Source organism: Columba livia, chromosome 4 (genome assembly GCF_036013475.1).
Source record: "Columba livia isolate bColLiv1 breed racing homer chromosome 4, bColLiv1.pat.W.v2, whole genome shotgun sequence".
NCBI lineage: Eukaryota > Metazoa > Chordata > Aves > Columbiformes > Columbidae > Columba > Columba livia.
Genome location: NC_088605.1, coordinates 32273226 through 32289441, shown reverse-complemented (window position 1 = coordinate 32289441; position 16216 = coordinate 32273226). Strand labels below are relative to the sequence as shown.

General features: G+C 38.4%; 1 long non-coding RNA gene across 2 annotated transcripts in view; it reads right to left on the bottom strand.

Annotated features, from left to right (window-relative positions):
• Positions 1-2890: 2890 nt before the first annotated feature.
• Positions 2891-16216, bottom strand: part of LOC110357842 (uncharacterized) — a 136142-nt gene continuing 122816 nt past the window's right edge. For both annotated transcript variants that reach the window (XR_002411756.2, XR_010472230.1), the window contains exons 2-4: positions 8833-8910; positions 5911-6253; positions 2891-5819 (exon numbers count right to left, since the gene is read on the bottom strand). This is a non-coding gene — a long non-coding RNA (uncharacterized LOC110357842). The remainder of the gene's footprint in view (positions 5820-5910; positions 6254-8832; positions 8911-16216) is intronic.

Genomic DNA, 16216 nt, shown 5'->3' with positions numbered 1-16216 from the left:
GGCATCCATCTGCTGGGGCATGGGGTCCTCCACTGGCTGCAGGCAGATCTCCGCTCCACTGTGGGCCTCCATGGGCTGCAGAAGGACAGCCTGCTTCACCATCATCTGAACCACAGGCTGCAGGAGAATCTCTGCTCCCATGCCTGGAGCACCTCCTGCCCTCCTTCTTCACTGCCCTTGGTGGCTGCAGAGTTGTTTCATGTATTCTCACTCCTTTCTGTGGTTGCAGTTGCTGTTGAGCAGCAGTTTTTCTGCCTTCTTAACTATGTTACCCCAGAGGCGCTACCTCTGTCTCTGATGGGCTCAGCCTTGGCCAGCGGCGGGTCCGTCTTGGAGCCAACTGGCATTGGCTCTGTCAGACATGGGGGAAGCTTCTTGCAGCTTCTCACAGTAGCCACCACTGTAGTTTGCCCATTACCAAAACCTTGCCGTGCAAACCAATACACCAAGTTATTCTCATTCCTTTGAAAAGAAATATTATGACTAAGACATCATTTGCAATACCATGATGGAAACCCATCGCTTAGATCTTAACTCTCTGTGACACATGCAGCGTGTCAAACAATGGAACACACTGAATCTGTGAACTGCATTAGTCATCCTTACCTCTGATTCTGCTTTTTCTAGTATAATCTTTTTAACACAGAAGTTGTCTCTCAGTTCTCTTAAATGATAATTAAAATTCTCTTTCAAAATTCCAGTCTCATTACATGCACATGTGATATTTATCTCTTTGGACCATTTTTAAATCCAACATCATTAACACTGCAAACTGATTATTAGAATGTCTAAAAGCATGTGGGGAGTTATTTTTGAGGCTTGAAGAACAGGGCTACATTTCAAAAAAACTTGCAAGCATTTCACAAGCTTTTGTCATCAGCAAAACATGAAACTTCAGACAGTGCACCATGCATAAAGAGCAAAGCAAGAATATTGCACTGAAAAATTAATGAAAGTGAAACATATTGTTTTATTCTAATTAGGAACTGTGGTTGACTAGAACAGGAAGGTTTCACTGAAGATTCACTACAGGGAATTCTTCTACTATGCTTTTCTTGGAAATATTTCTAAGATCAAGGATGCCATACTCTGGAAACTAATAGAGCAGGAAAAGAGGAAAGAAAGGAGAGGTTTCAGCATCTCTTCACACAAAAGGCTAACACTAACAAAAAAAAAACCAAAAAAAAGGCCTGCTACAAAGCACAGTCATTCAGTTCAGATTTAACTAATTTTCTTTGCATTCTGTGGGAAACAACGCTTGATATAGACTATTAATATGTTTTATTCAAAGTTTTGCTCAAGGACTTCAGCTAAGGTAAATTCACTTAAAAAAATAAAATAAAAGAGAGAGAGAGAGAAAAGGGATTGAAGGGATTGTAACTCCTCTGGCTAACACCTATAGATGAAACAGTTTTCAGAAGTAAACTGTGCGATCCAGCAGTGGAGTTGGCTGGAGTAATCTGACTTTGGAGGCACACAGTGTAAATTACCACATCTGAGCCAGTCATTCAAGTCTTCCTTTTCTGACATGAAGAGGTACAATTAATCAGACCTAACCTAAACATCCTAGGACAAGGATGAGATGTGTGCCATGCTGAGGCCTATAGCAGTTAGCTAAAATGTAAAAGTATTCATCAATATACACAGATTAGCGCTGTCCCTGGTGTCCACAAAAATACACCAGATCACTCTGCATGTTGCAAAGAGGCTTCCTGTAATATTTTTTACAAACAGCCTTCTACAGTATATCCATAGCTGTTCCTTATCTCATTGTACCCTGAGGGTCTGAAAAAAAGCTAAAAAGTGTTGCTGGAAAACTCCCATTGGTTTCTGAAATAACAGGATGCAGCTCTTCATCATCAGTTCTGGAGCACGATGAAGGAGAAGAACCTGCACACAGAGATGTGTCAGCAATCGGCCAGCATCTTCAGCAGAGAAAGAAACCTGTTTGCATTTACCAAGTTCTTCCAAGGATATCAGTGCGAAGGACAAGTATAGAGACAAGTTAAGACACAGGTACCTAGCAAATCAATAGCAGAGCCAGAAATCTAGCTCAAGAGAAATATCTCATTTCCTTTCCCCTAACCACTGATTTATAACAGCATAGGTAGTTGCACAATAGTTTCTGAAACTACATGAAAATGTGTTGTGACAGATGACTGCCAAACTCATAGAATCTAGACACATGAATCAAAAAATTGTGCATCTTCCTCCTTCTGCCTCTAACTATAGGTTACATCATATTTCCCCCTCCACATTTTTGTTTCTCCGTCTGCAAGATGGTGACTTCCTTCCCCCACCATCTATAACACTGCGTCATTTACAACTGTAACATGCTTTTGAGACCTTTGCATGAAAGTACAGGGAAACATAAAATACTCTTGTTTCTAAGCTTATCATTACTGTGAAACAAAATAGCTATTTTGAAGCCATACTGGGAACATATTATTTTAATTTCAACTGCTTTGACATGGTGTTGTGTTTCCATTTTATAGTCTTCATGGGATTTACCATATTCTCTATTTATAAGCCTATGCTTTGAGGTTAGTAGCAACACGAGATAACAGACTTCTTACAATTATTATGGAGAAGGGAAAGGATTAAATCTGCCTGCTCATTTTCTATCTCGGCAAGGATGAAGAAACTGAAGAAAAAAAAAATTGCAAGGCTCTTTCTTTCTCTCTGGGGAGAGATGCCTCTTACGAAAAACAGAGTTTCTGGGTGCTCATCTCTACTAAATTGAAGCCATATCATTGCAGCCTCCATTAAGAAGGACAAAAAAAAAAAGAGAGAGAGGTTAACATAATGAGAATTTAAACTTAGTCAAATATTTCCTTTGGTTTTGAGGCCAAGAAGTTTCTAAAGTTTATTTCTCTTTCTTGCACAGAAGAGAATTTAGAGCTCAGACACGCTGACTGGAATGGAAGAGTAATCAGTCAGAAAGAACAAATAAATTTTGTGTCTGCCTCTGTTAGTGGGGAAAATAATTGAAAGCATGACTGCTTATGCGGTTCTTCTACAACTTCAAAAGTGTACAAAATCACAGAAAAGGGAATGCCATCTGTTTGTTGTTAGGGTCATGTCTTTTATTTTCCTACTTATACTCCCACTGAAAGCAATGAGTTTTCAACCCTCCATAATGAAAATGACATAACTTCATTTTTTCTCCTATATTCAGGTTAGGGTAGGCTTTATTATGCATCTTCCTCTCCTCCTAAGTTTAAGTATTTGTTAACTAGCACCTTTGAATATTATCTATAAAATAGAACAAAAGTGGCAAAAAACGGTCAACACCTTGTAAGAGAAGGAATGTGACCACAAGGAGAAATAGCGGACCTCCCTCAGGTCTGAATGTTCGCATCGAGAAGATTATTAAAAACAAAACCACTCCAATAACACAGAATGCGCCCTTGGCATAATGAAACCAAGATGTAAAAAAGTGTTGGTGAGAAGGGCAGCTTTGAAGCAGCTGCAGCCCAAGCTCTATAATAATATCCGAAGGAGGATATGCTGGTAATGGAAGTGTGCCTTGTCTAACTTCAACTATTCATCTCAAGGGGCGATTTACAAGGTGATAAAAGGTTCCAAGCTGCAAAAGGTACTTTAGGCAGTTAAAAAGCAGCTTTTTATGATCATTTCTTCTGTACAGTACATGTTGTTTCATTAATCGAATGCTTATTCTATTAAAACACCAACTCTTTTAGCTGGTGGGACAACAAAAGTTTTACTACCATGAAATGGCATTAAAAGCCACAGACTTCCCAGCTAAGCCTTCATAATGATTCTAACACAGCCCAAGTGTGGCTGTCTCCAGCGGGACACCTGAATGGCATGTCTGCCCTGCTCTGCTCCCTGGCAGATTTCTTGGCGTGCTTCAGTTCTCAAGGCCACGTCACCCTTCCCAAGCAAGAAAGCAGACAGGGCACACATGCACTCCCTAAACCAGAGCAAAACAGATGGCTCACATCAAATCTGACTCTGTCAGCATTGAACTGCTCATTAAATGAGCATTAAAAGCCAAGCATGGCTATGGCAAAGGCAAAGCTTCCACTCACAAAGGTGACCATTGCAATGCCTTAAAAATATCAGCACTTACATATCCTAGAGGCCAAAAATCCAAGAGTCACAAGGAGAGTTGTAGATTTGGGGACCTGATGTGTGAACCAAAGTAAACAAAAAAACATTTATAAAAACTTTTGTCAGCTCTCTTTCTAGTTCTTAAAAGAGACTTCCCAAATCAACTCAACTAGGCAGACAGAACTGCAGTCCAGTGTCCCAGTCATACTCAGAAACTTTTCAGTCAACTTAGGCGTGGAAAATATCCTCCATGTTAAGCAGGAAAGTAGAACAAAACAACAGATGATACAGATACAGAGTCCACATAGCTGGACTTACAGAGTGGGAGGGAGGGGATGGGGAAAAGACCTGGTTATTTATTTGCATAGCAACCACAGAGACCAAAAGGCAATTTAAACTCACATTTTAATGAACTTAAAATGTTAAAATAGTAACTATACTAATAAAGGAGAAAAAATGAATTATGATAATACAGCAGTTGCCAGAGGCTTATAAGTCAAAATCCTCATGGAATTAACTTTAAACACAATCAGTGAAGATACATTATAAAATACACACTGGTAATTTAAATTTACCAATTACCCACTACATGTTTCAGAGGTACTGCTGAAGTTCAGGTTGCTTTGCTAAAACGCATAAACAAAGTCCTGTAAATGTTTGTGCAGGTTAAAAATAAGTCAAACTAAATACGGTTCAGTAGATATATCATAATAGAATTAATAGTGTAAAGGAATGAATGTTGGATATTTAAATATCCCAATACTTTAAATACCAAATCAATAGCCTAACACAATACAAACAGATTTTTCTATTTAGATAAACAAAAACAGTGGCACATATTTTCTTGTTATTCTGTGAAGCGATAGTTTCTATATCAGTACAGAATTATCACATCTTATTACAAATTCAAATCCACCTGCAGTGGGTGGATTATCAACAATGTTTCAACCAAAACTCTTGTGGGAAAGCTACACTTGCTATTACCTTACTTGGCTTTGGAGAATCTCATTGAAGTTGGTAAATTACTATTTTGCACTGTTGGCTGACAATATAGCAGGAGACTCACATTAAAACATGCCATTCATCGCTCTGTGTAACTTGCTTAATTTGTGTGTGAAAGCAACCTGTGTCACAGTAAGAGGCAAAGTGTCATAACTGCTGCTCAGTATTCAAAAGGATTAATTTATACCACAGGGAGATGGTTACAAGGGATTTTTTACAAAAGCACAACTAACAGCTGAAAAAAAAGCTATATTATTTTAATACAAGTAACTCTAAAGGTACTTGGCCAGCTATAGGATGCAGAGCCTGATCTAGATAAGCCTTGACAAAACTAAGGGGCTACTGCATTATAGTACCCATCAAAACAATCAGCCAGCAGGTCAGTTCTCCTGCCCACACAACACAAGTAATTTCCTCTTCTAGTCACCAAGTGGTGGTTCAAGCCATGCTGTGAGGCAGCTCTGTTCTCTCAGCCCAGGCAGCCCATGATGTTCTCCTCTAGAATGAAATCAATCCTTCACTGCCAGCTACGCTTCCTCCTCATTCCTCTATAGCATAGTACAGGGGAAATTCTCACCGGCTCTCTCCATAGCCAGGAAGACAACCTTGGATATCTGAGATGCACCGTATACCTTTCTGCACATTCTTGAGATCCCAAAAATGACAGATGCACTCAGGAGCACAAGGAAGAAGTTGTTCATTTCTGGCCACATTTCAAACCACAACTCACTCTCAATTTTCTGGAAAGTGGAACAGAAAACACCACTGGATTACTTTTGCCTCATTGAACATTAACTGTTACCGTAGGCAGGCCTTCCTCTTACTACTCACATTTTTCCAAGGAATTCCAGAAGATTACCAGATTCCACACATCATGAGTATTCAGTTGACTGTCAAATGTTCAAGCTAGACTTCTCCTGGATGAGATTCATTATGCATTAGGAAACATGGAGAGAGTTTAGAGTCTGTCCTCACCTCTCAGATCACCAGCCACAGATGTCTCCACTTTCCAAATCACTTTTGCAGAGGTACAGGTGAAGCAGTAAGCATAGTCACTAAGACCTCCAGCAGAAGTCCTCTCAAATAAAGTCCTAAAACCACAGCACAGCTATCTCATCTCTCATGGCTTTGGGAAGTCATTGAGTAGCTTAAATTAATACCATCACTGAAAAGTCTAGGAAGAAGAGTGAAAGAACAGTCAATCAAACACTGGTATCTGCTTTGCAAAGGCAAGAGAGGCAATTTAAGTTCATATGTCTGGACCCCTTAAGCATACTAGTCATATAGGGCTTTCAGAAAGTTTGAACACTATAGCTGCTCCTTGAACCTTGGGTTTCAAAAGGTAGATGCTGATTTTGGAAATGTCACCCAAAATATTCCCCTTACCCCACATGTGTTATTCTTGGGAAGAATCTATGAGGTTGGGTTGCTATCTGAATGTAGCTGTTCTATGTCATTTGTAACAATAAAGAAATAAATAAACTCTTTCTTGAGCAAACTTTGGTTTGAGAAATACTTCATAATAACAACTTAGAAGTAGATGTTTTCACACATTTTTTTCTTGATCAATTATTAGGAAAGAAAACTGAGTCAAAAATCAATATCTAGCCAAGTTTCTTCTAGCCTATGCTGTATATGCCTTTGCCTGGACAAGGTATTGGCTGCAGTGATCTTGAAGGAGCTGGCTGCTTGTATTAATGTTTAAAATCAATTTTAGCATGAAATACATGAGATCAGCCAAAGAAAATATTTAGAAGGATTAAAACATTTACATTTACATTCTGCCAATCTGTTAACAGCTGTACTAACTAAATGTTAAAAAAAAGCCTCTTATTTATGCAGAGTCAAAAGCTCTCTGCTTTCTCAGAGATACTTTAGAGCCATAAATTGTGTCTTGTTTTTGCCCAGGTACACAAACAGCAAACGGCTACTGCATAACAAATTACAAGACTCATCGTTGCTTTCAATTTCTCTTCTACACTTATACTGCCAGTAACTCTGGTGGCAAAGTTGACACAAGCCTGTCTTAAAGCCTCAAATATTGTCATAAATTCTAATCAAATGTAAGCTAAATTAATCCAGCTGAATAATTCTTTGACTTAAACATAGCATAAGGGGAAATGATAAGCTTAGACTGTTTTATTATGTTCTTGATTGGTTCATGTGAAGTGAATAAACAAAAAGTGGAACTGTCTTCTTTTCTTTACAAACTCACAAAATACCATAGATGGAACTAGCGACTAGATCCTTCATATTCAGTCTCAGCAGAAGCTGAGGGGAATATCTGAGACACAATTCAAAATCCATTCACAGTTTCATATGTTCATGGCCTTCTGTTCAAACTAGAAAGTTCAGTAAACCACAAGTGAAGTTACACAGCTGGCAATCCGGCAGGGTTGTTTTTTGTTTTTTCAGTAATCAGCAGGCTGGCCCCCTTCTGACTCACCCCACTAGCCCCTTGAAACTTTTTTATTTGTAAATGGATAATTCTTAAAATATTTCTCAATGGGGGTAATTATTTCCACTTTCTACATGTAATTAAACCAAGGAACAGAAGGGCTAAGTGACTGCCAGAGGTCATACAGAAACCAGGAAGAAAATATGGTAGCTTTCTTTTGAAGAAGCTCCTTAAATGTTAAAAATATTTGAGCTGAGAGAACACCAAAAATCCAGAAAGAAAAAAAAAAAGAGTGGCATTATGAATTATGATTTGGCAATAGTCAATCCAGAACAGAAACCTTGTATCTTTTACCCTCATGGTATTTGGGAAAAAATACAAAATAATTCAGGTCCAGTCTCCTTGATAAATTGAGCACTAGAATAGCCCTGAATGCAATATTACCTAGCAGAGGATACATTTGCTATAAGAAGTACAATGGCATTAAAATCATAAGACATATGAGCAAAAAGTTCAACTTCCGTCTACACTTAAACTTCTATGATTTTTAATCAGAATTTCTGAATGTGACATTAGTACACAATTAAATTCTGGTTTTCATTAGCTGAGATTCTTAAAAGTATAACCACATTCTTCACTGGAAGGTGAAAGCCAGTTGTTTAAATATTGTGGTAAGACAACAGTTCTGAAAAATATCCTGAATAAACTTTCAGACTGAATATGATTTTGAATTCCCTAAAAGGACAAGGCAATGGCAGACTGTAGGCATTCCCTACCTGCACCTTTTGGAAGCCAAAAATGAACTGGTTTAGTCAGGAGGAAGACAGCCTTAAAGTATCACAGGACAGTATCACAAGATATTGATAAAGAACAAACTACTATCTCTATAAATAATAAGTACCATGAGAAGAAATGGTGGGTTGGGAAAACAGTTTCACTTTGCAGAAATGAAAACGTACCCATGTCATACTACCTGCATGCATGACAACCGCTATTAATCTGATGCCACCTTAAAGCTGTGGGGCCTGTACACACTGTAGCTAACCCAGGCCTCTGGCCTCCTCTCCCCTTGTGACTGGGAATCTTGAACCACAACTCCTTTTCAGCTGAGACATCTGGGTACCCTCCCTATGGGACTGAGCAGGGCAAAGGAGGAGGAGGAAACAGAGAATGTCCTCAGTCACCTTTGTTCCAACCTTCATACACCAAGCACCCACTATCCCTCTAAGCATGTAATGGGAAATGCTAAAAATGCACCACCCTCCCCATGTCAGATGGCAGGGCCATTGCTCAATTGCTCCATTGCTCAACCAGCTCCTCTGCTTCCCGACACCCCAGGACCCACATCTGCATACCTGGCAGCCTTGTGATCTACTCCAACCTCAGACAGCAGCCTCATTCTTCACAGAGAATTTCAGAAGCTGGAGCTTTACCTACATAGCAGAATGAAAATATCACTCGAAATGAAAAAGCAGGGTAATTACATTAAATAGCTGAAAAGAACTGAGCCAATCTATTATTTGTTTATTTGTACATCAGGAAGAATTAATTCTATGAATTTAAGGAAGCTAAAACACCGAATAGATAAAATTATCACTGTATATATGGCAATCATATCAACATCACTTCCACTGGTAAGTATGCTCTTACGTTATAATGCACACCCCGGTTACATAGTAAGTCTCACAATAAGGGACACTTTCATTCTGTCTATATAGGTATCGACTACATTTGTGAAGAAAAGAAAGCTCAATAACCAAATAGATCTCCTCCTGCCCCCCAGTGAGACACATTCTGGGGTTTCATAATGAACATGTTGCTTAAATGATTAGACTGTCACTTCTCCCAAAAGATCTGAGGCACTTTATTGAATTTATTTCTCTAAGTTTGAAAAAGCATTGTAAAATTACTTTCCAGCTCATCAAGTTGTTTTGATAATGGCCAAGGTATTGACTTGACTTAAAGAAAATAGCTTGTGTCTATGCAGTGAGGGAGGGAATGATAGAAGGCAGCAGAGCTATAGGAATGCAGATATCGTCAGAATGGATATAACTCTAGCCCCAAGTCCCATCTCTGACAGTGGCTGGCCTTGGATATGTTCTTTATTTTTCTCTAAAGCTCCACCAGAGACAGACACGTGGTGAGCTGTCACACACAGAAATCTCACCCTTCTGATTGAAACTGACTTAAAACTTTGTACTGAAATCACTTCCAAACACTGGTTTTCTGAGGCTTAGCTATCATTTTGGGTACTCTTATCTATAAACGCTCATCCTCCAGCAAATTTATGAGACCTTTTTTTTTGGTTTAGGAGTTCTTTTCATTTTTTTAATGGAAGAAAGTTCTCCCACTGCCACTACTATACAATTACTTTCCCCAAGAAAATTGAAACATTTCACCTAAAGCATTTTTTCCTTCCTTTTTTTGGGAGAAACTTTATTATTTCTTTGTGTGAACTGACACAAATGTGAAACTACACAAGTTCATTTACACATTTGTTATATTATTCCACCTTTTTTAAGCTACATAGACTCTGTCTACTGGTTTTCACAAGAAGTCTGCCTTTTAACAAGTCCACAACCGTAACAGACTTTCTTGACTGTCAAAGGAAATTGCAGCAACACAATGTACGTGTGATTCAGGACTTATTCTGTGTGAAAACAAGTTATGAACACGTCTCTCAACTGCAGCATATGGTGTTATGTGAAAAGAGAAATCAACACAAATCAGCAATTACAGCAACACTTCAGAAAGCCTGTGAAAAGGGTGCGCACCTACACAGGGAAACCAAACATCTCATAATCTGATGAGGTTCAAGTTACTTCCCAGAGTCAAACTGAAGGGTAATCATCTAGCACTGGCTCATTTCACAGTCAGAATGAGCAACAGACTATTTCCCTCCCGCATGACGAGGGTGTAGCACAGTACTTGCAGAAAGCTTTAAGATTCAATTTCAGGGGCTGATCAGTTGACAGTGAATCATGCTCTCATGTAGGAAACCTGAAACAGGAGCTGTCAAACATCAGGGCATTCACAGTCTGTTGCAAGTGTTCAGTCAAGTCTGATTTAGAAGAAAGGTGTCTCTATGTCATGCAAGAAGAGCTCAAGCTAACCATAAGGATTTTTTGTTTGCTAATTCTACCTATCAAACTCTTTCTCATGCCATCTTCCTGTATGGATCATTGCACTAGTAGAATACAAGGGGAAAAAAAGGGGCATAGCTTTTTTTTTTATCAATGTGAGCCTGAGAAATAAAGCTATTAAGATGCAAAGAAAGAAAAAGATGTAACAGATCACTGCTGCAGTCTTAATGACATCTTACTAGGACACTGATATGTTTAGCATAACCACAGACTTATTAATCACATTATCCTGATCACATCTCTATGAAACTGGGAATTATTTCCTGTTATTATTGACATTTTACATTTCAGGAATGGATCCAAAAGAAGCTAAGGCCCATATCTACACAACCTCCTGTAACTACCTCAATGTTACACAATACCTAACACAAGTTGCAGGTGTACCAAAATTACTCAAACTCGGAGCCAACTTCTCTCCTAGCTGCGCATTGCATGTCAGAGCACATACAGCTGTCTCTGCTTTGGCTGATACAGCAGCCTGAACCTCAACATCCAAGTGCTTACTGATGTGGGGAGTTAACACAGTGCTTGGGAGTGGGAATTCTGACCCCCCCTTGAGGTCTGTGCACCAGCTCCATCCCAGGCAATGAAAATGTCTAAAACATTGCTCCAAAGTAGTGGTCTCCCCAGCTTGCCATCCTCCTCTCCAACAAATTCAACAGGAATTTCTCTATCAGTGCACTAATGAATCAGCCATTTCAAAGGTGAACATGGAGAACTATCATTAACACTAAGTTCATCATCTGTCACAGAGAGGGTGAATGCTTCTTTCTCAATCCACTTCCCTCTTCCAGAAATTGCATTACACAGCAGGTATTTCAGCAGAGACACCTGACTCCTTGCCTATGCTTCTGTTGCATTAAACTTAAAGAGAAATACATTGTTTCTGAACAATTACATACCTGAACACAAAATTCTGTTCAAGGCATTTAGCTCTGTTCAAAAAAGACTAAAAGGCAGTAAAAATGCCACTTTATGTGTGTTGCTAAATGAACAAAGCTGTAGAAACCACAGAATTCTTACATACAGAAAGCTCGACTTTTCTATTAAAAAAATAAAAATAATACCACTGACATCCAGACAGTGTCATTCTATCCACTGTAGTCAAGAAAGAAGTTTACTCTTCATCTGTTCTCTTTCAACAATTCCTTTGTCTCGTTATCAGAGGCATGTGAGCAATTTTTATCACGTGAGTTATCTGAGTCCCATACTTTCCAGGTAAGATGCAGTTTGCTGTTGTAAAAATATGGTTATTGTCAGTTTCATTACAATGGTGTTATATTTAGAGTGTTTGAGGATAGACTGCAAAATAGAATAATTTGTATTTTAGACCTTTTTATTAAACACCTTTGAAAACTGAGACTCAAAATGCTGACTGAAGTACTTCTGTGTTGCCACACGATGGTCTACTTTGGATGCTTCACACCACGCTACAACCAAAGAAACCTAGGAGCTAATGTTTATGGCTATATTTTCATAGGTAATGTGTCAGGAAACCTTTTTTAGGCCTTTCAAGTATCATGGCATGGTATCAATGTGACTCCTGGTCGAAACAGGTACTTTTGGAATTTCACTGTCACAAGCAGCAAATTCACTTACAAAATGTCATGGAGACATTTGCAGTATTTTGCAATATTGTATAACAATGCCTCTTCAAGAGAAAAAAAAAAGAAAAAAAAAAAAGAGTTGTCTAGCAATTGTAATTTGAGATGGTTAGCCACTGTATAAAGTTTTAAGGGTGAATGAATATATAACAAAACACTGCGATATTTCTAACTTTAAACTGGGAATCCAAAAATGTCCATTGTTACCAGAACTTTGCATTTCCTCACCAGTACATACCATAACATAATTGACACCAAATACCAGGCAGCAAAGTCCTCTCAAGATTCAATACAGAACAGACCCTTTGAATCTGTATGAACTTTCTTCCCCACCCCTCATGGTCCCATAAAGCCTATGTGGTCAATGCACAAACCCTGGAAGAAAATGATCCAATTTACAAGATAAGAGAGAACTTCAAGATTACTCCTGATCCAAAATGTCTTGTAGTAACAAAGTGTATGTACAAAACCATATTTCAAGCAGCTTGGTTGAAAGCAAAAATACACTATATTGCAAGTTCCTCAACATCTCATCCAACAAAATTTAACTAACATCTTCTCTTCCTATTCGGGTTTTTAAGTCACCAAGAATCAAGATGAAGCAAGAAGCTGATTAGGGCTTTACATAGCTATATAAGCAAAGAAATTTAGTTAGCCCTGTCCCACTCTCATTGCAACAACCAAAGAGGTTGATACTACTGATGTATCACTGGCTGAGAAGCTTACAGAATCATATCTACAAAATATTAGAAGTTTTCAACACTTCTACTTGATTTTAGAATTTGAATTTCATCAGAATGAGTGAAATAAATTATTTGGTCTTCCCACAGTCTCCTGTAGATTCACAACTAAGTATCCACCAGTATGTCCAAGAATTTACATATAGCTGGAAGGTTCTGGGACTTTGTCTAAAATAACTTCATACAAAATAAATTAATGAGCTGTTTGAGTTCTTCTAACCAAGAAAGTCATAATAAATTAATATATCTAATTAGAATATATTAAAATCTCATTTTGTTCTATTAAAAAATCAATAAAACTGTGCCAATTAAATTAGGCATTTAGTAAGAACACTGGTATTTTCTTCATGTTTCATTTACTATTTTCAGATATTAGAAGTAATTTTTAACATCTTGTTGACAATGCTTCTCTCTTGACAGCGCCACAGGTAGTATTAGATGTCAGCTTTCACATCTGCTTCGACAAATCATCCTCACATTGCCATTTAGCACATCTGCCTTTGCAGGTAATTGAGTTCTCCTAGGAAGCCCAGTACTTCAGCAGTGTGGGGGGGAACAGTTTATAGGGTGGAAAAGGGAAAACAAAGGGAATATTGCATTTGAAGCTAAACTGATACAGAGTGTGAGAATATAAAAATGTAATTAGAAAGACACTTACAACCTGTTGTAGAAGCTACACAGTCACAATTTGTAGATGAGCTCAGGAGAGCTAAGTGGTTTATATCAGTATGCATTATTTCATTAACTGCAATTCTGAAGGTGGTTCACTGTTGCCATCCATTACACTTCAATGCCTGCTGGCATTGCTTTCCCATATTGATCTTCAGCAAAAATAGATTTGGCCATACTGAGCAAGAAAAGTCTACTAGCCAATTTCCAGCAGCTCTTGCTCAGCACAAAGTATCATTCAGTACGGACATTGAAGAACTAGCATAAAACACAATCACTTTCTATATTTCTTATGAACAAATGACAAGCTGCTGTTACAGATGTCTCTCTGTTCTACATTTCTTGCCTCTGTAGATCTCAGCTTGTTACCTATGCCATCAGAAACATCTTTTCTTGAAGGCTGGTCTCAAACACAGAATCAAGATATTCATTAGATGACTGATACCAAACGACAGAACTGATCAAGCTGCCACATCACCAGAAAGTTCTGACACTGAAAAAAAAAAAGGTTCTAATATCAGATGAAAAACAGAATTTTCACTTCTACATACAGAAAAGAAATTGCTTTTGTCTAAAAATACACAACATTTTGCTGCATTCCTTCACATTCTCCAGGAAATAAAACTATTATTTCAATTCAACCACCTTTCTGTAAGGAAACCCAGCAAATGGCCACTGTGACTCAGCCCCCTGTACTGTCTGGCTCCAGAAAGACTCACTCAGATGCTCTGGACAGTTTTTAGAATGTGGGTCTACAAGCCTATTCAAGCAGAGGGTTTTTATGCCTTCATGTCCCATTCCACAGCACCAAAAGCCTTCTGCTCCCTGTGTTTTCAGGTTCCCTGATGTGCGATAGCTTAACTGAGAGCAAGAGGTTCTCAAATCTTCTCAGCTTCTCCAAAACAGGCTACGAAAACCTGTTTTCAGTAGTTGATTAATAATGCAACTCCTGTTCAAACACAAGTCCCTCCTGATGAACCATTTCTGCCACACATGAAAGTTTTTATGAAATGCCACCTTGAGAATCCCTATTCAAATCAAGTCAGAAACTGACGACTGATTTAGGAATAACCTTCAAGATACCGAATAGTCAGGCAGTTTAGTCTTTTATACTCTCCTGGTAAAGACACTCTTCAGGTTGCCTTGTTCCCCAAGTGATCTGTGTTTATTCTCCTTAGTGCAGAATGAGGTGTAAGTAGCATTTAATAATAAATAAATGTTATTGCAATGTTAAAACATCTCATCTTGACATTTTAGGAATAAACATTACAATTGTCCCATTTCATAGTGCCTTTCCCTCTGAAGTGACTTTGTAGAATATAAACAATTACTGTTTTGAAGAGACGAAACTGAAATTAAGTCAACTTCAAATTATTTGTTCTGTACTCATTTCACCATTCAAAAAGTTACATTTTTTTATCCTACCTGCAATAAAGAGGAATGGAAAAAAATGAAGTCCTTCCCAAAATTGTTTCCTCCCATTTACAGGACTCTCTCTGAGCTGAAAATGGAGTGGAAAGGGGACTGTTCTTGTGTTGTCTGTATAATCTTCACTTTCAAATGCTAGACAGCCTTTGTGATAAGGCAGCTGTCACTTTTCAGCTATTACAGAGTGACTCACTATGATCCCTGTCTCCCACTCACAGTCCTGGGTTCTTTGCACTTGTTTTGTTCTTCATCTTTTTGTGTTCCTTAATCTGAAATTCAGTCATTTGGACAAAGAACTGCAGGGTATAAGAGAACATAATGCTTCTGAACTATATTTTAAAATTTAATGGTGCTTTAGTGCTTCCTTTCAAACTATGCAGTATACTGCAGGGTTCTTAAATCCAAAACTTCAGAAGCTACCAGAGTCTTTATCTGCCCTAGAGATTAGCAGCCTTCAGGAAAGCAAGAGAAATAGGACCTGTCTCACAAACATATATTGGTACAACATTTACAACGCAGTATTTAACAGAGACATAAGCCATTCCTGCCCCATATATCATTCCTGTGCACATGCTATGTATTATTAATTCAGGACCTCTGGGACAGTCCCATAAATCTGTATGGATTTGGGGGTCTGGGCTGGGGAGGGGTGTTTGGTTTTTGCAGGGTCTGGTTGGGGGGTTAGAAGTACTCTGTGATCCGGCATGCTATTGTTGCTCTGCTGGTTCTTAACACACTTAATGCCATTTAAACACATTGTAACAACCTGCACGATAAAGGCAGTGCTGCAACAGTTGTCATTTAGAACCTTAATGCTGCAGCTGGTGCACATTTTAAAACTTTATTAAAAGGGCTTTGTCTGCACTAAGGACCAGAGGGGAAAAAATTTATTTTATTTTCCAACAAAAAGATTGGTAGAAGCAGAAAAATAGATTTGAAACAAGCAGAGATGAGCTCTGGAATTCTTAAAACATACATCGAAAGAGCCTCTCAATTTGGGGCCATCTCTGAGAAAACAGAAGATCGATCCTATTTGTAAATATAAAATAAACAGACCCTGTGAGCTTTTTCCATTTGTTTTATCTCTAAATGAAAGGCATTGAAAGGTAAGATTCACTTGCTAGGGTTCAACCCTCAACGTATTTCTGCAATGCC